At 45.9% G+C, this 25,738-nt stretch overlaps 1 protein-coding gene and 1 long non-coding RNA gene across 4 annotated transcripts in view; one reads left to right on the plus strand and one right to left on the minus strand.

Moving 5' to 3' along the window:
- Nucleotides 1-9,214: 9,214 nt before the first annotated feature.
- Nucleotides 9,215-10,290, minus strand: LOC128792611 (uncharacterized). The gene is made up of 2 exons (XR_008432469.1): nt 10,098-10,290; nt 9,215-9,413 (listed from the first exon to the last, which is right to left on the minus strand). It is a non-coding gene; the product is annotated as an uncharacterized LOC128792611 (long non-coding RNA).
- A 298-nt stretch (nt 10,291-10,588) lies between these two features.
- C9H1orf21 (chromosome 9 C1orf21 homolog) overlaps nt 10,589-25,738 on the plus strand; it is a 105,687-nt gene continuing 90,537 nt past the window's right edge. The window contains exon 1 of one of the 3 annotated variants that reach the window (XM_053951146.1): nt 10,589-10,879. The gene's annotated coding sequence lies outside the window, so the exon portion shown is untranslated. The remainder of the gene's footprint in view (nt 10,880-25,738) is intronic. The other 2 variants (XM_053951147.1, XM_053951148.1) reach the window with 2 other exon arrangements.

Below are 25,738 nucleotides of genomic sequence, written 5' to 3' on the forward strand. Positions count from 1 at the left end.
TTTAGTAGACAGCCCTATAAGTGCCCTTCTTCCACAGCCTTGGTCACACTCTGGTCACACTCACAGAAAACAATCTCCTGGGGAAATCCACAGGGCTGTAGAGCGTTGAAGTTAATGAAAACATCATCCAGCTCTCCACCTGTCAATATTGACCAAATTGCTGATGGTGTTAAATAGACTCTCTCTCATTTGAAATGCAAACAGGTAAATATTAGTGCTACCTCTAATGAGACTTGGAGAACGCACAGAGCAGCCCCTGTTCATTACCCCCAGGCACAGCCTGGAGGGTACAGAGCAATGGAGAGGATGTGCTCTGTCACAGCTAACTCAGACCCAGCTGCAGGAAAGCTAAAAGCAGAAAGAGCTCTCAGCTTATGCTGGACACAAGCTCGTGCATTGGAAATTATTCCAGAATGCTCTGTATTCATGTTTCATCTGTATTTTCTCAGCTCAGAGTAAGGCCTGAACAACTCCTCCTGCAGTCACAGGTGTGTGAGGGACACTCACACAGGATGGATGTGCCTGAGGAATCTCCTGTTCCTCCCTGTGGAGAATGGGACCAAAGGACACCTGAACTCCCTTGGCTTCCAGTAATGCTTCAATTTATTTTCACAGCCACACCAAACCAAAGAGGACACAGCCTTGCACACCCTTTGTATACATTCTTTGGACTCCTTCTTTGCAGAGTAAATAAAATATTTACAGTCTATAAATCTAGGAAAATCGTTTCTCTTTTAGCAGCAGATCGACTTTCCTGGCTGGCTGCAGGGCAAATTGTGTACCAGTCTCTAACTCATCTCCTTGCCTGCAAGATTTATGTATTTTTAGAGCATCTTGGAAAAGATTTTTGTGATTTACATACTTTTTTTTTTTTTTGCCGGAGAGGATACTGGGGGCTTCGGGCTTCTCCTACAATACAAATTATATTCTGCAACTATTGTTATGAGAGTCTTTTGTAATACAGCTTTGTAGAATGCAGACTTTCTTTTGTTGGCCTTATTTACATCTGCTGTGTTTTATGGGCTCTGCACCACTCACATTTCTGAATCATTTGCATTGTTCCTCATACCCTTTTGGCTGAGAGCAGCACTGGGTTTTACACAGCTCTTTACTAGCAGGACATGCATGTTGAAACAAATCATAATGCTTGGGATTTGTATCCTTAAAGTCCTCTTCAAAGACAGCCAAGTACAGCTTTGCACCATTGGGGAGGGAACCAAGAAGAGTTGATTGCTGCTTCAATGGAAATTGAGTGGCTAAAGTGACGCTGTGTCCCCACAAACCCAGTACGTGCCCAGGTGGGACGTCAGTGCTGGCCCCCACCACGCCGAGGGAAGAACGGGCTCCTTTTATTTTGGAAATGGTGAGTCCCATTCAAAGGAGATTTAATGCTATTTTGAACCATAGAAACATGACATTTGGTGTATTCCCATGCAGTCTCAGAAGTCATTGGGCTCATTTCCTCCCTGTCCAACACCACGGAGTTGGGCGAGGCTGAACCTCCTCCAGTGCTTCTCTGGCTGCACACACAAATACATAACAAGATTATGCATAGTGTGAAGGCTCCTGTCTGGTCACAGTATACAAAATGTAGATAACACTTAATCCAGTTAAATGGAATAAGATTAATGGGGGCAGTTACTTTCCAAAAGGAAGTACAGGAGCGCAGGTGGTTGCAGAGATGAATCAAATAGTCTCATTCCACAACTACTGGGATGTGTGTTAGGACATTTAGGAGCCTCATTGAAACAAAAGCAGAAAAACAGTAATCCTCTGCTTTTTGATAACTGGGATGTGCTCAATCTCTTAGTTACTCTGTTTTTTCCTTCATTTAACTGCTCCATCACCAGCTAAAGTCACAAGCATGGTGTCTGCTAAAAGAGTACAAATAGGTAAAGCTTATTCCTGCACATTCTGCACATTAAATGAACTAATGAAATAGGAGGTCCTGCTCATCCAGACGCCTCAAAGCCTGACATGGAGTAGGCCAGCCTAAGGAAGATGTTTGAGGGCAGACTGACACCTATCAAAAGCCATGGCCACTGCTGACAGATGCCTTTAGACCCCGTGTTTTCAGCTAATCTTTACACTTAAGATTTAATCAGGCTTTGCACACGACTGAGACACATCTGGGGAAAAGAGATGCACAAGGAACTATGAGAAAGGTTTCCAACATAGCTGATGGAACAGTGTTCTTCCATTTGTGAAAAGCTTTGCTGGACAGACACGGTACTGAGACCTGCCTTCCCCTTTTTGGTTGAGAGCAGAAGTCACAAATAGCATGAGCTGTTGGTTCAGGTTTACTCCACACTCTGCAATGCCAACAGCAGGTCACAGAGGCAAGCACAGCCCCAAGGCCACTAAGGGAGGAAATAACACTTTGCATTTCCCTACCATAGTTGTGCAAAGTTGGGAAATCTCCCTTTACCATTGCATGGATGATGAAAACCAAGGGTTTCTAGAAGCCAGATGAAGTGGTCCACCTCTGAACAGTGGCAGAGACTTGTTTAAGGATCTTTAAAGTATTTTCTTTTAATGTGGTTCAATCCCATTTTTCTTTGGCATGGCACCTGGGCCTCTGAGTCACAGCGAGCTCCAGAGACTGGCAGTTCTTTCCCTCTCTAAAAATCACACACACACATTCAAAACAAACAACAAACCAGTAACAGATGTTTGCATGGTCTCAGATGTAGCATACCCGTAAAAAATGACACTGCCACAGTCCTTGGAGGCAGGTTAACCTTTAGTTTGGCTTACAGTTTCTTCAGACTCCCAGGGCAAGAGTAACCTTAGGGCAGATACCTCCATAATTTTTGAAGCCTGAAGCACCCCATCCCAGCAGCAGCACACTGCAGATGCTGTTGGAGCTGATGCAGAAAGGCTGCAGCTTTCCTTTCTTCTCCTGTAGCACTGTTGGTGAGACTTTCATCTCTTACCCTCACACAGAAAAGGCTGCATTATCTCTATATTTAGCTGGATCACCTGGGTGGGCATTAATACACAGTCATGTGCCCAACTCCTGCCTCTGCTGTGGCTCAGCAATTTAGGGAAGTTGTTAGTGACCCTCAGCTGGTTTTGTAAAACTACAATTAACATGGACTGTCACAGGCTCAGACTGTGGAGGAAACGTTTCTCTCTTTTATTCCTAAAGCCAGATTCCCTTCCAGTCCCCACGGTCACTGGTGACTGACTTTCTCCTGGGTATCCATTGTCTGTTTGCCATGAAAAGCACCATTTGCCCCACAGGCAAACTTGCATCTCTCCTCCTTGCAGAGATGTTTTCTCAAGGGGTGACAGGAGTCTGGCACCTCACTCAATCCATTTGGGACCCTGCTCAGGGATAAGGAACACCAGTGGATTTTCTGTGCAGTTCTTCAGAGGCAGGTTGTACCAAAGCAGACTCAGGGAGGGCTGGGCAAGATGTTCAGCCTTCTCCACATCATCCTGTGAACCTGTCCTGGCTTTACCCTCCTCTCTCCTTATTGTTCAGCAACAGAAGAAGCTGGTGAGAGGACCCCACTTCACAGAGGTCTTTGGACTTCAAAAAAAGAAATATAGTTGAATTTTGTGATAACAGCACAGAACTGCATATTGCTACTGCCCTTCACTGGTTTGAGAGTGGCCAGAATGTTTTCATATCATTTTTAACAAAACAGCCTCTCTATAGCCTCTCACTGGGATGTATAAATCTTTGAACTGGACATTGAATCTGAATTTCTAGGTCCATAATGGTCCCCATTGCCCAGACATTATAATGGAAAGTGCATTTTTTCATTCTGTTTAAACATGCATAAATAACACCCAAACAATGTGTCATATATTAACGCGTTTCTGTTATTCACTTATTCTGACTTGTCCCCAAACCAACTAAAATTACCTGGAATGAACTCCTAAGTGATTTGCAACTTTAAATCACCTTGAGTTTTTATTATGACTTTGTGGAAGACTTGTTTTTTAATGTCTCCTATTGCCATCCCAGTTCCCCTCTCTGTGTCTAACCTACAGAGACGATTCAGACAAAACTGCTGGCAATACCATTCCTGCCTTTTTTTAAGGAACATCCTTTTTTCTACTAACTTTTTCCTTCTTCCTCACAGACAGAACCTTTTGAGCAGCCTAGGGAGCAAGGGAGTTTGTTTTGATAACGAACTGAAAACCCTTTTTTTTCAGTAGATACTGCTGAAGTGGGAGCATTTTCACAGATCTGCAAGTTGAAAATGACAAGGAGGAAGAAGGATAGATAGACGCTGCAAACGTAGGAAAGAAAGACAGGCAAGGCTTTTGATATGTTTATTGAGAGGAAGCTCCCAAAAATGATGAGCAAATGATTGTCTTCCTAAACACCATCAAATTGCCCAAGGGTGGATTCACCTGACATGGCTTAGACATCAGGACGTAGGTGCCTGTGCTCGTGCCAGTTATCCCAGCAAAACACGAGCCTCTGGAAGGTCATTCACTTCATTTCAACACCAACCAGCCTTTGGAGGTCCTTATTTCCCCTCAGTGACTCTAAAGAGATCCATGGTGGAGTTGCTGCAGCACAGGAGAAGGCAGGCAAATCCTAACCCACAGCTCTGTATCACCACCTATATGTAAAAGCTATGATGAAAGTGCATTTGTCATTAATCACATATCCTAACAAGTTGGGAAATTCCATGTAATAGTTCCCTTATGAACCATAACACACACTTCCTGTCAGCTTAATGTTTTCTCTAAAGGTGTGCAGCAACAATTGCTCCAGAAGAGCTCAGTGTTTTGGACCAAGTTACAGTTTCTAAGGGAATCATAACTTTGCCTTGATTTGAATGCAATTAAATTCTCTACCATAATAGCAGCATAATGACAAGAATATTTTTTCTTTATTTCCTCAGCTTGGAAATTAAAAGGGAATAACACACATTGGTGCACAAGGAAATAGACCTTGAATTCCATACAGACAGCAGTGTTCTCAAGTCAGTGTGTTCTCCTTTCTGATAAGGAAAGGGATGCAGGAAAACCCAATTATATATTTCTTTTTAATGCCCATTTCCTGTGCATGAAAAGGAGGAAGTTGTGCCAGCAGTTAGAACATGGACTCAGCCATGGCTCGTAGCTTTTCTTCTCAGCCCACTCTGGGCTTTAGGCTACTTATTGAATCCCTGTTTGCCAGCCTGAGATGTTGAGACCTGAGACTTGATCTGATAAAAGCTGTGTACAGGTTTAAGTTTGCACAAGGCACACAGTAGAGCACAAATGATTTCATCCATGTTAGTTCTACTGCTTGAAGCCATCCTTCAACTAGTTATGAACTTAGAATGTTGTTTATTGGTTTTTTGTTTGTTTGGGTTTTTTTTTTTTTTGTCCATAAAATACATTTAAAAATCCTCCAATTCTTCATTCCTGTTATAGTCACCTGTTTTTGCTTTATGTTCTTGCAAGCAGTGTTTTTATGGGTCCCTGAAAGACTGATTTACATAAAATTTAACAGTGTTTATCTCTTAATGTAGGAGATACAGTTGAGATATTATCACAACAAGTAAACTGCTGTTGTTATTGGGACAGGTTCTCTTTTTGTCTCTTAAAACACTAACTTAAAACTAGGCTTTAACTTAAAATTGTGTATATTCCTGAGGGAGGTGAGGAGTGGGAGTGGTTCTGTGCTTTGCAAACATCTGTGCCAGAGAAGAAATCACCAGTGAGCAGTGTCCCTCCCAAAATGAGACGTGCACCTTTCCCCAGGAGGAGGTAGAACAGCTCACACAAGTGTTCTCTGTATAATTTAGTGTCAGAATGAGCTATGTTAAAGCATAAGATGCTTAAAGAGAAAGTTCTGCAAGCCTAACTGGTACTGAGAAACAAACGTGCAGCCTAGAAGAAAATGTTCTTGGCTTTTTTGGTGCTAGCTCAGTAACGAGCAGAACTCAGCCTGTGCTTTGGGTCCAATTCTGCACCTTGAAGGCCAGAGGGGCCTTCTGCTGGTGACTTGAACAGGACCACAGCACCCAATCCTCACTTTCCACTCCTTCCCTGAGTTTTCAGACCATATATTGTCTGTTTAGAGAAGTGGCATAATAAAAGGGGGACGGGTTCTGGTGAACTGGACCTTCAGGCACACAAATAAAAGTCGATCTTAGGAGTTAGATTTGATGATCCCGGTGGGCCCCTTCCATCTCAGGGTATTGCATGACTCTGTGATTCTGTGATCTTCACTGACTTATCTTATTCTAGCACAGGTACATGGCCTGTGATTCCAGTCCCAGCATGAAGCATTCTTCAGGCTCAAACCCCAATGTACTGGCTTTGGCAGTATCTGTGCTGCATCCAAATGTTCAACAATTGACAATTAAAGTTCCTGCTTAGCCTTTCCTCTCTCAGCCCTTGCCTGAAATTAACAGACAGTTTTGCTAAATTGTTAATCTGGAATTAGGACCTCAGGATTGGATGCTCTGCCACCGACCTTTTCTTCTTGTTTATACAGCTTCCAAAATGTGGGTGGTTTATTGGAGGGTTTATCTACCTATTTTGTCTTATCTTTCCTAATTGCAAGCTCAGATATAAACACAATAATTGAATCTGCAGAGTAAATAAACAAGCACTGCACACAGAACTGGGATCAGTAAAGATTGCCTGAAAATTCCCAGGTGTATCTGTAGCTTTCTCCTACAGCTGGGCTTGCTTTGTGTCCCAGGGTTTTGATGTAGGCCCTGCTGTGTGATGATGAAGTTGTGAAACAGAAAACTCTGGAGAATTATGCAGCGTTAAGTGACGCAGAATAATCTTTGACTCTTTTAAAAATTTCATTCTCCTTTTTACCCTCTGAACAGGTGCAGTGCTGGCAGGGTGAATGAGAGCAGTTTCTACTTCCAAGGGCATTATTTATTCAGACATAATTATTTATTGGTTAAAATGCATTCTCTTATATGCCCAGGATTTGCAATCCATGTTTTTCTGTATTGCAGATTAACATCCATTTCCATTTTAATAACGACAGTGAATGCAACAAGCAGGGCCAGACTGTGCAAAACAAATGCCTGCTAATTTGTAGTCTTTAAAATATGTAAAGCTAGTCTTTGATGTTAACACACCATTAAAAAGGAGCTGGGAAGTTCACATGTCTGTTCCTGTGTCGCTTGTCGAGCAGCAGAACAGCTCAAAGAGCAGCTTGTTGGTTTGCAGCATCAAACTCACCTCAACAACTTTGGCATCCTGTAAAATCCTGACATCTTAAAATCTTATAGAACATGCAAAATCCGTGGGAGGAAGCTGCATCTGCAGGGCTCATGCCTTTCTGTGCCCTTTATTCTCTCTCCAGCAGCAACAGCAATGTGGTCCACGTGAGCCTGACTGGGCTTCTCCACAGTCCTTGGGGACGGAGCAATAGCCACCTCACCCTGGCAGCCAGAGTCCCTGCACAGTGACCGTACTTTCCAACCCCGGGGACTGTGTTCACAAAAATCTTTGACTATCAACACAGTTAGGAAATAGTTCAATGTTTTGGGACTACAATACTTGAAGGGAAAATGCATTTGTCTTTGTGGGGTTTACTTTAGCCAGGGTCGAGGTGATAACAATTAATAAAAATCCTTAAACTGTTTCTGGCAGCAGCTTGTGCAGCATTTTAGTTTTCCTTCTGAACTCCTGTTAATTGGGAAAAATGTGCAGCAGTTTCAGTTTTTCCTCTATAAGGTGAGCCATGACTGCTCTCATTTTTTCCATTTCTGAAGTGAAGAGCTTCACTGAAGTATCAGGAAATCATCAGTGCCTTTCAGAAAATAAAACAGGGTAACTTAGGCATTTGAAACAGTTTTCAGCTTGAAACATAGACAGTTGTGCTGATAGCAGCTACCTGATCCAAGTAATGGTCTATTTTTCACCCATAACAAGTAGGACACAAGTACAATATACATACTTTTGGCATAAACAATGAACTGCATTCCCATTTTTAGGGGAAGACAGACAGAGTCTCATTAGCATTGCTGTATTGATATGACTGAGGGAACATGTGAGGCATGCACACACTGATTACACTGCAGTACTGTGATGAAAGCCAAATCTTTTTTCTCTCATAAATAGGCCAAACTGGTGTTTCTACACCACTGTTTTACCTGCTATCTTCAGGGGCTTTTTCTTTTCTTTTGGCACAGAGGTGGAGCTGCTTTCAAAAGAAGACAACCAGGTACAAGCCATTGACTTTCCATACTCACATATATCCTCATCTTTCCTCTTTCCAAGAGTTTTGAGTGGCTTATTATTATAAAATAATGATAATTTCATCTTTGCAAATATTTGTCTCTGGTTACTTTCAGTCCACGACTCTCCCAGATCCAAGTCAATTCATTCCAACAGCAGCAGGAGAACTGAAGAAGGAAAGCCAATTTCTGTTCTCATGTACAAAAAAGTCAGGATGAAATTTGTCCTCCTCTTGCTGGAACAACCCCCAGCACTTGGGTTTGATATTAAACACGTAATTTATTTGTGAGTTAATAAACTAGTATCTGGTTTGAGCATCACTAGGCAGGGACAGAGCACAAGGCCCAGCTGATGGTACTCTTAGTACCAAAATTGTCCTAGATATCAGAAATTGTTTACACTGTTTATCATTTTTCAGCTTCTAAAAATAACTCCCCAGTATGCACTGTCTCATCTCAGAAATGAGTAAAACAAACACCAGAAATCAGGGAAATAACTATTTTCTGATTTTAAACATATTGTTGACGACATGAGAGTGGCAGACAAAGACTCCATAAACAAATTTGTGCATAAGGAAATGGATTTTCATGTAATTAATTATTATGAATGTTAACTAGCTGCACACATCATCAGGAAAACATCAGGAAGGTTTGTTTGTGGAGGCTATACAAAATATGTTTGCTTCCTGCTGGTCTTTTATGGGCATTTTTATTGGAAGCACAGTTTACAGAGGCATAGCAATCATATATGTTTCACTGTAAAAGCACTGTTTCTTTGGAAACAGTATCAGGCTCTCTGCAGAAAAACAAAGTTGGCCAAACTTCACAGTTATCAACCTAGAGCTGAAAATATTCCCTTTTCTGGAATGTCTTGATGTTGTTTATGTGCACCTTTCTGGTAGTGATTTCCAGTGCAGCGAAAAATAATTAATTGCTAGAAATCTGAAGGTAGAAATTACTTCAAATGGGATCTTGCCAAGGATTTGGCAAACAAACTGTTATTTATTTCAACATTTTCATCATGGTGAAGGAAAAATGTTCTTCGATGAAAACTTATCTGCCTGGTTTATTGGATGATACTAAAACTGTAATGATGAAAAGGATGTAGGCTTGCTGGAGTCTTTCTAGTTCACGTGGTAGCACCTCCTGGCAGGAACAGTCTGAGACAGCTTTTATAACCCAATCTTCAAAGAGGCCTCACCTCCATCTCCAGTTTTTCAGTTGTTTTCATGAAAAACTCTGCCTCTGTGAACAGAAAAACACAGGCTTCCAGGGAAAGTTTGGGTGCATGGTGCCATAGAGCTGATAGTCATTGCATTCCTGGGAAAACAACTTCCATGCTAAGGAAGAGAAGCACTCTGCTGTCCCCCTGCTGAGTGGGCACCAAAGGCACAGGGGGCTGTGTTTGAGATCCACATAAATATCCCAGAGGCAGGTGCCAAGAGGATGGTGCCAGACTCTTTTCAGTGGTGCTCAGTGACAGGACAAGGAGCAATGGACAAAAAGTAAAACACAAGAAGTTTAAAAACATGGAACCATGGAATATCCAAAGTTGGAAGGACCCTCAGGATCATCCAGTCCAGCCTCTGGCCCTGCCCAGACACCCCAACAATCCCAGCCTGTGCATCCCTGGGAGCGTTGCCCAAACCCTCCTGGAGCTCTGGCAGCCTCAGGGCTGTGCCCATTCCCTGGGGAGCCTGGGCAGTGCCAGCACCCTCTGGGGAAGAACCTTTCCCTGAGCTCCAGCCTGACCCTGCCCTAGCACAGCTCTAGCCATTCCCCGGGTCCTGTCCCTGGGCACAGGGAGCAGAGATTGGAGCTGACCCTCCACTTCCATGGGGAAGAACTTTCCATGAAGGGTAGCAGAACCCTGGAACAGCTGCCCAGGGAAGGTGTGGAGCCTCCAACTCTGAAATATGCCAAACCCACCTGTGTCACCTGCTCCGACTGACGCTGCCTTGGTGAGGGGTTGGACTGCATCATCTCCAGAGGTCCCTCCTACCCCCACCGATTCCATGAGATGCGTTTGTGCATTTGTGACCTCACCGGGCGCTTGGTGCCTCCCTCCCCTGTGACACCGCGGATCCGAGTGCGGGATGAGCAGTGCCGGTACCCCCAGATCCGTGTGCGGAGGAGCACTCCCGGTACCCCCAGACCCGTGTGCGGAGGAGCACTCCCGGTACCCCGGGGTCTGTGTGCAGGATGAGCACTCCCGGTACTCCCAGACCCGTGTGCGGAGGAGCACTCCCGGTACCCCGGGGTCTGTGTGCAGGATGAGCACTCCCGGTACCCCAGACCCGCGTGCGGATGAGCACTCCCGGTACCCCAGACCCGTGTGCAGGATGAGCACTCCCGTTACCCCGGGGTCTGTGTGCAGGATGAGCACTCCCGGTACCCCAGACCCGTGTAAGGATGAGCACGCCCGGTACCCAGACCCGTGTGCGGAGGAGCACGCCCGGTGCCCCAGACCCGTGTGCGGAGGAGCACGCCCGGTACTCCCGCACCCCGCGGGGACCCTGCGGGCGGGCGGGCGGCTCCTCCCCGCGGTGACGGCCCCGCGCCCGCCCCGCCCCGCCCCGCCCGCTCCCCGAGAGGCCGCTCGGCTCGGCTCCGCTCCGCTCCCCGCCGCCGCACACCGCCCGGGAGCCGCAGCCGCCCGCGCCCGCCGCCCGCTCCGGCCCGGGGGAGCCGCTCCGAGCGTGGCTGCCGAGGTGAGCGCCCGGGGCCGGGGCAGCGCGGGTCAGGGGCCCGGGGGGAGCCCCCCCCCATCCTCCGCGGGGCCGCTCCCCCTTCCATTCCCTTATTTCTCGTACGCCGACCCCCCTCGCCGCCGCCTCCGGGCGATGTTTTATTCATGGCCCGGCGGGCTTTGTGCGGAGCGGGCTCGCCGGGAGCGCCGGACCCGCGGCCGCGGCGGGGAAATGGCTGCGGGTGGGCGGCTCGGAGTCCCCCGGCGCTGCCGGGCCGGGGCCGTCGCGCCCGGGGGGGCTCGGCTGCGGCTCCACGGCCGCGGCGGGAGCGAGCCCTGCGAGCCGCTCTCCGGCGGGTTTTGTCTTATAGCCGTGTGTCGATATATCTGTGTCTGTATATTCTACGTTCTTTTTCGATGTTCGGCAGCAGCGTATTGCAGCACCGAGCGCTCGTGCGCCGGGCGGCACTTACACCATCACCGAGTTAACTGTAGATGTCAGACTGTGCTTGCTCTGGGTGATGTCAGATTGGTAATAAAGCGCAGAAATGGGAATTCGGTGCGGGCAGAGCTGATGGAGACGGCACAGACCCAGCTGGCGCGGACAGGGCCGGCGGAGCCGCTCCGTTCCCGGTGCAGGGCCTGCTGCGGGGGCAGTGCCCCGGCGCGGGCGGAGCGCGGGGGCACTGCGATAATTAGCAATTACTTGTGGGTAGCTGCCGACTCGGAGGAGCAGATATCTATGCCTGGAGCAGAGATACTTGGCTGGTTTTGCCTTACAAAGGTATTCAGGCGTGTTTTGGTTAGAGAGTCGGCTGATGGCTGTCTTGTCTGCCAGTTGTGCCATAAGGCAGCCTCCTCGGGTATCGTCAGTCCGGAGGAGGAATTCTGTTGTGTGCTGTGGAAAGCTGGCTGTGATCAATAGGCAGTGTAATGTTAGCTCCTGATACCGCCTCTTGATTTCTCCCAAGCTGATCACGGACCAGTGAACTAAAGCTGAGGGATGCTGAAACACGTCCCTCACCTTATTCAGTTCCCCATTTGCCTGCCCTTCACTTTCCCTACGCCCTGGTTGGTTGGATTTCAAAGGAAAAATTCTGATTCTGGGCCTGTTAAAGAAATCCGTGTGTTTTGATTTTGCTTGTCTAACTTGCTGTTTAATAATAGCTGTGAGGCTGAACATCCCCGTGCCCAGGGGCTGGGGGTATTTGCCCTTCTGTACAAGCGAAGTTAACCGATACTGCTTGATGCCGTTTAACCTTGTATTATCTTAGGTGTCATATGATGAGGCAGCTTGATTTGTTTAAGGTTTTGTGATGATGCAATGCAATAATAATTATAAATCTTCTCATTGTCTGAAGAATCTTTAAATACTACTCTGTCTTGGGAGGTAGTTCATGTGTGTTTATTCCCAAGAGGCATGGGCATGGATGAGCAGATGATATTAATCATCTTCATTTTGGGGTGGGAGCAGTTTGGCACAGGTGCTTTAAGTTGTAATTTATGGGTGTGATGTCATGTGCTAGATAAGCTTTCATAGGATCTGCGATGTAAATTACAGCCTTTGTTTATATACGTGCAATTTCGTGTTTTGGAAATCCGCGCTGTATAGTTTGCTTGCGAGCCTGCGCCCGAGCTGTGAGTGAGATCCAGCAGAACGCGCTCCAGTTGCGCAGTGGAGCTCAGGGGTTGAGAACATTTTGCTTTGCCTTGAGCTCGCAGCCCGCTCCAGGTGCGAATGTGCCCCGTGGCATCTGCGTGCCGCGATGTGTGTGGTGGTTGGCTGCGAAAGCAGTGGCCGGGTACTTTGTTTGTGTTCTTCTTTCTCCATGATCTGGTCTGTTCTGTTTTTCAGAAGAAGCGGGGTGCTGAAATGACTGATTTCAACTAATGTGTGCAGGAGAGAGCAGCTTGGTTATTTCAGGCTGCTGTGGTTTGTTATGCAATCAGATTAACAAAGGTTGAAATGATCATTCAGCTTTGGGTAAACACGATCTATAGAACAGTGTGGATTAGGGCAGCTGTTTACATCGGGCAGATCTGCTGCACTTGGCGTGTTGCAAATACTGGATGGAAACACAATGGGTGGACACAGTAATGTACTAAACAAATTTTTAGTAATCTCTTTGGGATTATGATGTATTTACTATCGATTGTCTGTGCTCCAGGAGCTTCTGCAGTGCCTTAGGTGCTGCCTGCACGCATGGGCAAACTTACTTTCGGCTTCATTTAGTTGACAGTCCAAGGCCTTGTGGAAAGTCTTTGTGCACAGCTGCTGGTGCCTGGGGTGCTGTGTGGGCTCTGGGCTACTGCAGTCCAGGGCTTGGGGCAAGCAAGATGACCGACGCTCAACTGGAAGCTTCCTGAATTAAACAAAAAACACAATTCCAGCCATGTTTGCTGAAGCTGGCAGCCCCTCAACCGGTCCATTATTAGTTGGCCGTTGCTTGTCGCTGCCGTGGAGGTAGCATTGCTGCAGGAGAGGCTCTCAGGGCTTGTCTCCCTGAATCTGCTCGGCGAGGAGGCGATGACGCGCGGGCAGAGATTGGCGCAGGCATCGCCACCGTGCTGGAGGTGAGAGGAGCTCAGAGGGGAAGGGGCAGGCTGGGATGTGGGCAAGTACCTGGAGTGTGGGGAGGAGAGGGAGGTGTTGGTCAGCATGGACCTCTCCATAGGTGTGTGCAGTGCCTCGCTGGCACCCCTGTCTGCAGCTGCGCTGGGCTGGGCTCTACTGCTCTGTGAGGGCATCTCGTTCTGAAAATACAGGATGTGATGGCATCAAGTGTTCGGGGAAAAGGAGGAGTAAGCAACTCCTGCAGTCAGTTTTCCAGAGGCCTTTGTGTTGGAGTGGAGCCTGAGCCTTCCAATCTTCCCCTCATTCAAGGAAAGGTAAGGGACCCTCGAGGGTGCTGCTTTTCCATCCTCTAGCAGGGGATGGAACAGTATTACATTTTGAATATATGCTTAAAAATACTCTGGAAAGAGTTTATTATTATTGTTGTTACTTATTTCCTTGCTGGCTGTGTTTAATTCTATAGAAGCAGGTATGTAATTGCAAAGGGATTTCACAGGCACTTGCAAATGTCTATCACCGTGCTACTGTCTACTCTGTGTGCTGTATTACATTTGTGATAAATGTACACAAGCACATTTTGGGTACACTGGAATCCAAAGAGGTACTTCAGGGAATAGGTAATATTATTAAGGCTGTGTTGTAGGATGTTCAGAGGAGGCAGTGTGGAATGTGATAGGCAGTCAGTCATGTTAAGAGTATTTCTTTTGCTGGTGTGAGTGTATTTCAACTCTGATTTATTAACAGGTTGGTCTCTTGTCATCTTCAATCTTGTGAATGAAGTAAGAGCAGTTATTCTGTGTCAGACTAGAGGTCTGTCTAGCTTGGTAGCTCTTCTGATGAGACCACTCCCAGGTGCATAGAAAAACTGGAGCAGTGAAGTTCTCTTCCTGGTAAACCCTTGTAGCAGTCACCAGTCTAGGAGACCTTTGGGCTGGCAGTTCCAGGGAGGAATTAAACTGTGTTTAACAGCTGCTGATGGATTGTCTTCTCTAAAAAAATGTCTTAATTAGTTTTGAAAAACTTCATTACATTAGTGTTCACAGCCTCCTGTGCTGGTGAACTTCTGGTATAATTGTCCAGTCTGAAAAGGATTTTATACTTTCATTTTACAGTTTGCCATTTGAAGTCCTTGTGAGTCTATCTGAATTCTAGAAGAATATATTTCTTTTTAGATTTTCACACAGAAATGATCTATATGTGAGGATGCTAAGTGAACCTAGAAGGTAAATGAAGATAATGGCTTTATATTTGCAGTGAGGTATAATCCCAGCCCTGTTTGCAGTCATGTTTCATGCATAGGTACCATTATGGCTGTCATATTTAGGTGACTGTATGCAAAAAAATCTTCAAATACAAGAAGTGATTTCTGCAGCTGTGCATCCTTGACATAGGACGGGGTGAGTCTTGATTCAGAAACACTCAGATGACAAAAGAGTTGCTGCAAGCCAAGGAGCAACTTCAGCAATGTTGTTGGAAGATTTGCCAAAGTAAATCTTAGAAGGGATCTGGTGCAACATTTTAGGGTATGCGTAAGAGTGCAGAGAATAGAATTTTAAAGTTCTATTGAAGAGTTTGAAGTTAAGTAATACAGATTCCAGTAAGTGCTGCATGATGCAGAAAAAGTAGTACTCAGTCCCTGAACTGTTCTATAGGTTGGCTTCCACCATGCCATCCTCGACCATTTCAAGAATAGATGGGTGGTAACAAAGTTGTGGTTTAAATTCCACTTTTTCTTTGTGTGGCAGGGAAGCAGAATCTTTTGGCTGTGAATTGACCTACAGTATTTGCTTTTGTGCTGGTGGTTCAAGAGTCTGTCTGGGTTGCAGGAGCCCTCTGGGTCACAGACTTCTGGATGCTGGTGGTAAAGTTGTGTTTGGCTTTTTAAAATAAGCTCTTCAAAGGTTGCTAATTTATTCAGAGTCATACAATCAAAGAGTATCTTGAGCTGGAAGGGACCAGGAAGGATCACTGAGTCCAACCCTCTCCCTGCACAGATGCTCCACCAGTTCTACCCTGTGCATCCCTGGGAGCATTGTCCCATCACTCCTGGAGCTCTGGCAGCCTTGGGGCCATGCCCATTCCCTGGGAAGCCTGGGCAGTGCCCTTATTGTGGCGGCTTCTGAAATCCTGTTGGTAAAAATGGGTAGAATTTTCATACTTCTAAAGCAAATAGAAACTCTTGATCTTGTCATTTCTACTACTTTTCCACCCTTAAGCCTGTAAACTTATGATTAAAGTGGCTGGGATTTCAGCCTGATGGTTTACGGGTGGGATAATAGTAGAGACTGACCAGACAAACATTTTGTTTTAAAAATAGAGAGGCTTACATAACGATGCTATACACAACAACAGTATATGTATATTGGTAAGCTCTCTGGAGTGGTGTTAATCCAACAGCATCCCTTGCCTGCATGTCTTCTGTTGCTTGCTTCAAAGGAAGGTAATTCTGGAGTGAAGAGATGTCAGTGCTGAGTGATTTAACTGGAGTATTGATCCAGTCCTGAGCAGACTTCAGGCACGGCTCTGGTTAGAAGTTTGGAGAAACAGGTTTTTAAACCATTGTGAGCTCCTAATCTGAGACCCCATTTTGGAGAATAAAAATAACAATCCAGTGAACATGTCTGAAAGCATCAGGATGGCATCAGAGGCTTTCCTCTTGCTATGAAAGCAGCCTCAGTTTCTTCTCCTTCTGTTTCTGTATCTCTAAGAGAAAAGCACAGACTTTTATCTGTCAAGTTTGGAAAAAGATAAAGAGCAAGTTCTCTTGAAATATGTATTTAATAGGGAAAATTTCCCAGGATCTATATATACAGGTGGGCATTTTCCCAAAAGTATGTGAGGTGTTGAGGCCATAAAAATGTTGCTGCTAACCAAAATTCTAGCCCTGAATGTATCTATAAATACCATAGCCTCACCCCTTTGGCTCTGTGAAATTATATGTAGCTGGAATAATTTCATACATCAGGACATAAAAGGACCTTGGTGAACTTGTGCTTTTATAATAAACAAGGAAAAGTTTATCTAGGTTGCCCAGTTTATTCACACAAAGACAGCTCTTTACTCGGGGAGGTACTTACCTCGTAGACTTTTCCTCCTTAGGATTTTTATCTCATCCTGTCCCAAGATTTTATTAATGAAAGCAAAACAACTTTAATGTTTATGCATTTAGACAGACAGAGCTCTGCATTTTGGAGTCATGGCTAATTACATTTGTGGAGCCTGTGCAATTTTGGATATTGGGCAGGGAGATTGTTTTTGCAGGAAGACACAGAGGAAGGAACACGTTGCTCGTATTCCCTTTCTCACAGCAGCATTTTCCATGGCCTGTGCATGTTCATGATGTTGGTGTGCTGTTCCTGGGGAAGCAGGCTTGTTGAGTGTTGGGAGAATTCCTTTTAAAACTGCTATTCAGTAAAGCTCTGTGTAGCAGACATTTGCACTTCCCCAGTGGAAAACAGTCTGAGGGAAGAATCGACTGGTAAACCAAAACAAATGCTGCCTTTCTAAGGGCTGGTAATGGGCTGTAAGCCCATTTCTGCTTCAACTTTGAGGGATGACTAAGATGTTTCTCTGTTCTGGCAATATGCACTTTGGATCCTGCTGCTTAATTTCATCTACAGGCCTGCTCCCCCCAGCTGCATCTTGAAGGGAGCACAGCTGACGTGCAGTAAATGCACGGACAGGCTGACTGCAGTAAATGCACGGACAGGCTGACTGCAGTAAATGCACTGACAGGGTGTGCAGGAGCTGCTCTGTTGTTACCGATGGCTGTGCCCGGCTCCAGGGGTTCTCTGGGCTGGGCTCTTTCAGGCTGTGCTGTGGGCTGCTGAGCATGGCCAGCCATGTGATGCTGAAGGACAGGCTGCTGCTCCTCTCCTCGCAGCGCAGCCGTGCCTGTGCCTCGTATGCGCGTGCAGTAGTTGTGGTCTGGTGGATGCCCAGAGGCTCAGCTTTCCCTTCCGAGCCTTTATTTTTGCAGGAAATCTGAAATAGCAGAGCTGAAGCTGCTGAATAAGCCAGACTGAATCCAGGGGAGCAGATCTGGCTCTCCCCTTCATCTGCCACAGAAATGTGGAGAGGAAAAACTCCTGTGAGTACTTCAGGGAAATGTTTGATTAGTGGGTGAAAGGAAAGCCAGACAGGGTTTTCTAATCCCATCTCTATTCTTTTTGCCACTCAAAGGTCTAATGGATATAATTGTTTTTTCTTATGATTGATGTTTTTAAATTACTCCCTAGTTTTCAGGTATGGGAGTCTATCAGCTGGGGCTGTTGAAATTAAAATCAGAACCTCATGATGAACAAGCTCCTGAGAGGGAGCTGTATTCTTTCTGCTTTGGCCATGTTGGATAAGGTGTATCTTTGAGATTAAAAAGTCCTGATGCTCATGGGAGGAGGGGAGTGCTTCTTTCTTTTGTCTCCAGCATTGCAGCAGGGATGCTAATTAAGTACCAAACAAATTGGATTTGGGCAAGTTTGCCTTTGCTATGGCAGTGAAAATGTTTTGTTTGGGAGAGCTGCGTAAATTACACCCGCAGGCGTTCACGCAGAGATAAATCAGCCCCTGCCTGCCCCAAATCTTCCTGCTTCAGTCTGCAGAAATATGCCAGAGAAGCTCTGGGGATGGCAGGAGTCAGCGAGCATGTTCTGGAGCAGATTGTGTAGGGGCACAGCCCTGAGCAAAGACGTCACAGCGAGCAGTGACTGTGATGGCAGCACGGAGAGGCTCTGCCGGCGGGACAGCGCGTCGGGGTGCGCAGCTCCAAATGTGGGGCTGCTCTGCTCTTCTTCCCCAACAGCAGCGCTCTGAGCTGGCTTTTCCTCTCACTGCCATTCTGTGCTGTTCTCTGAAAAATCAGGCCTTAAAACGTGGAATAAGAGACCTCAGGCTTAGTAACAACGTTGAGGAGAATAAGAAACGCTCAGCCTTGTGAAGCTGCGTTTAGTTGTACGTTTATTTGGGGATTTTTTTACAAGCATAATGGAAAATTACGTACTCGACTCTTCTCAGAGTTGCCGTGGGATTCAGGGGACCTAATTTCCCTAAGACTATGAAAATCCCAGGCTTTGCCATTTAATTTTTGTTTGCCTTTACACTTCTGTACTAGTCTCTGAGCCTTCTTTCATCCACAGCAAATGCTTGGGTGCTGCAACAGAAATAGTTTGAAAGCCAATGATTTGAGAGAAAAAGGGCTGGAGCTTCTTAGATGTCTGGGGACTGGATGAAGTAGGATTAATCTGGCATTAAGGCAGAAATTTGTGAGAGAAGCTCGGTCAAGTGACTGACTGGAGAGAGGGGGATTCATGAAGTCAAAGTCACTTCTTCAGCCAAAGGGGGATCAGGCTGATACATTTCTGACAGGGTGTTTTGCCTGGCCTCTCCCACGGACTCTGGGTAGCTGTCACATACTTTCTCTGCAATTGCTTGGCATTCTGAAAGATCATGCCTTAAAAAAAGACTCTCACAGTGAGCAGCTTTCCAGAAGGTCATTGGAAATTTAATGCTACAGTGTAATGAGGTTTGTGAGTTACCTGTAACGCAAATAACAGTGCTGACGAGTTGCTTTTCAATTATTAATTCTTGTACAGTAAGCTGTGGCCATTAAGATGGGTTGTCTATGCAAAGTGGTTCCATAAAATGCAAATTATTAGTTTTTATGTGGGTCAGAAAACATTGCATACTTGGTGTAACTCTTGTAGTTAAATAGACTCCTTTGCTAAGCAAATAATTTAAGCACTGGTTACTCTCAGCTTTGTCAAAAACATACATGAGTTCTTGCTGAGTGTAAATAAAAGAGTTTCAGCTTTGAATGATGACTGCAGGATTTGGCTTAAAAGCTATTTTTGGGCCACGGGCACAGCCCAAAGCCGGGGGACGTATGTGGCTCTGCCCCTGGAATGGCGTCAGGATGGAGGATGACTGAGTCACCCCTGCAACTTCCTGCTTGCTCCAGAAAGGTGGTGATTTACTGCAGCTCTGTCAGCGGTGAATCGCTGTCCACCCGCGCTGATTCAGCCGCCCAGCTTAGCTGGGAGTTAGGGCTGTGCCCCGGCTCCCTCCCGGCTCCTTCCCACCCAGCAGCTGCCGCGGTGGAAGCGGCACCATCGCCCTTCCTGCCCCGTGTCCCAGCGCCAGCCCGCCCTGAGCCCTGTCCCCGTGCAAACGTGGCATTGGGGTGCCCTTCTTGCCGAGTCAGGGAAGATCGGCTGGGCAAAGCCTCGGGGCTTTGGGCTCCTGAAGGTGCTGAGGTTGAAGCGAAAGCAAACGTGGCAGAACCAGCGCATAGTGATGGTGCTGCTCGGTGAAGAATTGGTCCAAACCCTTCCAGGCCCTGCCCTGGCTTTCCTTTGTGGGCAGCAGCACAGGAGTTGGGAGACTACACACAACAAGGGGGAGTTCACTGCAGATGTTCATTAGGTGTACCATGTTGAGGGCTCCTGTTTTTCTGGGGTTTGCAATGCCTTCAGTGCATGAGGACAGATTTCTTTGCTCCTGTTGTGATGAGTAAGGCAAGTAGTTGTTTTACTGCTGCCTTTTCCCTCTTGCCTGCCCTCCAAAAGAAAGCCCAAGGTGCAAACCCCCACGAGTCTCAAGACCTGATTTTGAAATAAACCATTTCAGGTACAGGAATGATCTGGCTGTGATGGAGACTGATGGCAATGCCTCCTCTCTTCTCTTCCACCCTGCTCTCCCAAGAGCTGCTGCTATCCTGGGAAAGCACATGAAGAACCCACTTGCTCGCTCTTGTTGTCACAGCCCTTATCTCTTTAGTGGAGTGTAAATAACTGGGATATTTGTTGTGTTCCTGCATGTTTTATGCCCTAAGCCAAATCCAGAAGAAACAACTCTTTTCTGGGGCATTTTTGCATCATCCTGTGCTTTGAAAAGGCACAAACAGTCTGTTGTTGGCCATAATCAGCGTCAGCTGCTTCCTGAGGTGTCTCTGGCCAAGCAGGAGTCAAGTTTTGATGCAGTCCTGGTCAGAGGTGGGAGGGAAGATCCCAGGTGAATTAACCATGCCATAAGAATAAGGAAATTATCCCCCAAAATCTGTGAGCTTTCCTAGCGTGTGGGGTCAGCTCTGCTTTTGGTTGTGACTGAATATCCTCAGGAATAAAAACTGCAAGTAAGAGTGGAGGCAGCTCTGAAGACTTCTGGATTTCTGTTTCATGGTTGCTACCTGCTGAATGGTGCTGTTTGGTTTGCTGATGGATTCTTTTAATTGGTAAATTGGTGACGCCTCTGCTTTTTTAAGTGTTCAATTTCCCATTCTTCTTTTCCTTGTCTATGATTTTCCATTCCCTACCTGCTGCCATCTCCCCTGCCATGGTCATGAACATGCCTTAATTTTTGTGTTGTAATGGTTTTATTGCTTTCAAAATACTATGTGTGACTGGGTGTAAAAATGAAAGTAGCTTCAGTGCCAGTGATATCAAACTCTGTGAGCTAGCATCTATATCCATAAGGTTTTTTCCAAGTGCAGACTGAGGTGTGGTGCTGACCGTGGGAATGCTGACCAATGTTGAGGGAGAAGGGCCCCAGCACTGGAGGAGTGCAGGGACCTTTCTGTATCATCAGACTGCAGGACTGGTTTGGGGCCTCGATTTAAATGTCAAAGGAGTGATGGAAAGCAGAAGATGAGAGTGACTTTGGCCCTTAAGGCAGTGTATGCCTGTTGGTGGTAGGGGTTGGAAGCTGTCTCCAATCTCCTGTTCCTCATCCCTATCTGGTCATTAGCCACCAGCTTGAGTAGGTTGAAGGATTCAAGGCGCTCTAGGACTAAGTTTAAAACTGATGGAAATTACAGTGGACTCAGGGGAAGCATCTTTAGGCCTTCAGTTGTTTGTACTTACCTGGAAATGTAGGAGTGCTGTGTGCATCTGTCTTCGGCAGTTCCCCTGGTTTCTCTCCTGTTTGCTGCTTTGTTTTAGGGAATACTGGGGAAAAAAGAGAACAAGCATGCACTGGTAAAACAGCTTCAAAGCCTGTGATAAGGAGGAGAAAATGTATGTGCTTCCAGATATTGCTGGAATAGGAGAAAAAGGGATAGAGAATGGTGCACTGGGATGGGAGCTGGAGGACCACAGCTCTTTTTCCCAGAGGGCTGTGGAGCTGCTGTGGTGAGAGTTGCCCAGCCAGGCTCTCTGCAGCCAAAACAGTGTCTTTGTGGTAAGACTCTGAGCTTGTTCTGTGCTTTGCTATCAAAAAGATAAAAACTGGTTCTTTTTCTTGATTTTCAAGTGTTTTTGTTTGTTTCTTTAAGCCAGAGTGAAATCTGGATTATTTTTCAAAATTGTTTGATCAACTTGAACTTCAGTATCTTAATTTTGTTCTCATAATAGATTTGCTTGTCAAATGCTATTTTTAAGTTCAGAATTACAGCAGAGAGTGTTTCCTCTTGCTGTGTATGATAAGTACTACTGCTCAGAGTGCAGTCCTGGGGCTGGGGTGTGCGTCCTTATTTCCTGATGTTTTTTGAAGCTTCACCTGCCTCCGCAGGGCGAAGGCAGTGCTGATGGACTGCGGGGTTGCATTGCTAATAACTGTAAACAACAATTCTGACTCACTGGTCATGGAAGACAGAAGTACAGTCATATATTGTGGCTATGTTAATTTGTTTACAAATAGGAAAATTTGTATAGAGGAGGTTTAGCACATGTCTTTCTGGTTGCCCTCTTTAGAAGGTGTATGGCTCCCCTGCACATCTGGTGTTTGGTTGTCCCCCAACTTCAGCTCCCACCACCTTTCTGCAGTCCCTACCTACCTCATACAGACTGGAGTCTTTAAGTACCTTGGGCTTAGCATGCGTTAAAAATTAACTTCTAGGAAGAAGTTCAGAGTAATGGTTGGCCACCATGATGCCCAGCAAAGGGGATTTTATAGATGTTCACAGCATGGCCTGGGTTGGAAGGCACCTTGGAGATTTTATCATTCCAACCCCTGGAATGGCAGGGACACCTTCCACTAGACCAGGTTGATCCAAGCCTCATCCAGCCTGGCCTTGGGTATTTCATTTTGGCTGACTTTTCATTCTGGGGTAAAGGCAGAGCCTGAGCATGTTGTGTTTGGGTTGTCACCATCCAGAGCTGGTGTCAGTAACCAGAAAAATGACATGGGGAGTGGGAGTATAATGTTCATAAATGTAATGAACAAGGAGGCGGCAAGGTGGAGCGCTGACAGGGAATGTGAAGAGCTAAACAGCTGATGGCATGAGGCTGGAAACGTGAGCAGGAGAAACTGAGGCACGGCCTAGCAAAACCAGAAAGAGGCACTTGGTGTTGGAAAGGAAATTGTGTAAGGGCACACGTGTGCTTTGCATTGCTGTCTCAAGTTGTGTGGTCAGGGGCAGAAATGATCAAATGCTTCTTTCTCCCATCCTTCATGCGGTGTGTGTTACGAATAAAAACTTTCTGAATGAGTGCTCAGGGCCAGAGCTGATTTCTCTAGGCTGCCATGGCTTTGTGTCGCTTTTCTTCATTGTGCACCCTTCTCTTCTAATGGGGGACATAGAGTTGGGCTGGACCCAGACAGAAAATTTGTCACTCAAATCATGCTGAACAGCACCACTAGGTAAGGGCAAGGCAAAAGAGGAAGGATTCAGTCAGGGTTTTTCTTCAATTCTGAAATACTAAAGATCAGCCAAAAAGCTTGTAAATATTCCAGTTGTGAACTGCAGTGATTCTGCTTGATGTGCTTTACTGATCTTCCTGTCATCTCTTCCATAGGGAAATGTTGATATTCCACTTAGGAGCAGTATTTCTTTTGATCTCTGGCTGCACCCCTTGTTTGTTCCCTAAACCTTCTCTCTTTCTACCACAAACCACTTAGATAACTGGTGTTACAGCAAAATAATCACCACTTAGTGTTAGTTCCCTGATTCTCAGTGGGGCTGGTTTGTATTCTGGGATTTGACTGCAAGACAGACAAGTAGATAAGTAAGTAAAAGGCAAAGCAACAGCAACGAGGAAAAAAAAGAAATTGTGTTTGATTAAAATCCATTTTACTGTGGTACCTTAACTGTAGCTAATCAGTGTGTGTTTTGAGGGGAGAAGTGAGGGTACAGGTGAAATTTAATGGACGAGCCTTCACTTGTTAAGCTTGGGATGGGGTTTGATGGAAGAAATGAGTCTCATTGTGGCATGGACACACTGCTGGGAAGGAGGGAGCACTAGTGCTGGCTGTGGGAATAATACAGTTGATGTGATTCCAGTAGCTTTGACTGGTTAAAGGCTCTGCTCTGTAGATGGAGGCTTGTTGGTATTTCTGTTTTATGTCCCCACCCATGCTGTGTGGTGTTGCAGTGACCTGCAAAAGTCAGAGCAGCACCAATTTCCATGCAGTTTCATGTTGCCACTTGTGCTGGCACACGGGATGTTTGACAGGAGAGGTCCTGGCAGGACACCAAGGAGCAAGAGCTGGCTTGTCAGCAGAGGTAGTGGAGGGAAGGCACTGGTGCAGCAGGGCCTCCTGTCCAGGACAAAGAGCTCCAGTGCTGGTTTTGGGCAGGGAACCTCATGTGTGTGGTGTCTGCAAAGTCTTAGGCAACATAAAGTTGTTCCATGGGGGTCTTCTTTACTGGCTTAAAATTTTAAGGTGTTTCTAAAAAACTCCTAAGAAATTCCTTGGCTAATTTTGCTTCCAAGTCAAAAAGCTGTTCTTAAGGAGTTTCCTCTCTCCAGCACTGGCACCATTTCCCATTTCCTCTTCTTAAATTTCCCCTCACCACATTACCAGTTGTGTTATGTTGGTGCAGGGAAGCCCCAGATGAGATCAGGTGTTGTTCTGGGAAGTGCAGTCATGCCTTTCAGCAAGGAGTTTGGTTTTCCAAAGCTCACAAGGTGGGGAAGAGGGAAGGAAGGAGGAAATGGACAGGAGAGCCCGACAGCCTTGATGGTCAGTCCATGTTGACTTGCTGTGTTTGCACTTCCTACAACTTTAGTTACTCTTTGAAGGAGAAAAGAGTTGGGGTAGGAGGGAGTGTTACCACGTGATGGTTTCTGTATTCCTACACCATTCCCCATGTATCTGCTTTTGGTTTCTCTTGGGTGCAGGATGAAGTGGACTTCATAGACTGGATGTTGTTGGGAATAACTGCATTGTCAACTCACCTTTAAAGTCTTGGGTGAGCTTGTGGGGTCTGTGTAGGATGACTGGGGGGATTGGGGGATTCCACTGAAGGCTTCCTAAAGAAGGAATTGCTGCTTTCTTTGTTTCTGTACATCCCCAGCTGAGCTTTTGGGGTAGCAACCGTTTGGGAAAGCAGAGGAATATAATGAAAGCTTGCCATCAAATTTGAAAATGAAAAAGGCCTATTTCTTCCATGGATAGAAGAGCAGAGGGATGGAAAGGTGGAAGTTTCTTTTGCCTCTGCTGTGCTACTTGTCCTTTGCTTTCCTGTCTGTGAGATGCTGTAAAAATGCCAACCACCTCTGCTCAGCACAGGGGAATGAAGATGTAAAGTGCTTTCCCCATTCACAAAAAGGACAACTGTTCTGTTGGCTTTGGAGCGTGGGGGAGGGGGTGGGTTGCCTGTCTTTAATTTCTTTTACATTGTTTTCTCATCTTCCTCTCCGATGAGTGAGGAAGGAAGTGCTGGTATTCCTGCAGTCTCTGAGGAATGATGGATTATCATCTGTTAAGGGACTGACAGTCTAATCAAAGTGGAGCACACTGTGAGTTCACTTGTTCCTTGAGTGCTGTTACTCAGTGTCTGTGGTGTACGAATGTTTGCTTGTGACGAAACTCACTTTCATGTTTATGGACTTAATGATTTGTTTTGGTAAAACTCCCTTAATTTAGTCTCTTTGAAGCCAGTAGAAAAATTAATTTACTTTCAGAGTTGGTCACTTTTTTTAAGATTGCATTTTTCCTCATGTCTTCTGCCTACTCAACCATCAGAATGTTTTTAGTCCTACTATAATTTGTATGGTAAATAAGCAGTTTATTCTATTCTCCATCAGATTCCAGTATAAAATGACTGAAGTGATTGGGCAGTGACTCTTAAGAACAAAGGGTTTTCCATGTCCAGTCTCATGAAGTGCCTCTGTGCAGATGTGGGAGCAGGGATGGCAGGAATGCACCTGTTCCTCCAAAGGAACTCTAATAAAAGGTGCAAGTGTCTGTAACTGAAGGTATATTTGTAACATTGATAATAATAATCTCTACTGTAGCTTTTAAGTACAATTTTAGAGTCATTAAAGTTTAAAAAGATCTCTAAGATCGAGTCCTGCTGTTCCCCCAGCACTCCCAAGCCCACCACTCACCTGTGTCTTGTGAATGCCCCCAAGGATGGTGACTCCATCCCTG

This window comes from Vidua chalybeata, chromosome 9 (genome assembly GCF_026979565.1).
Source record: "Vidua chalybeata isolate OUT-0048 chromosome 9, bVidCha1 merged haplotype, whole genome shotgun sequence".
NCBI classification, from domain to species: domain Eukaryota; kingdom Metazoa; phylum Chordata; class Aves; order Passeriformes; family Viduidae; genus Vidua; species Vidua chalybeata.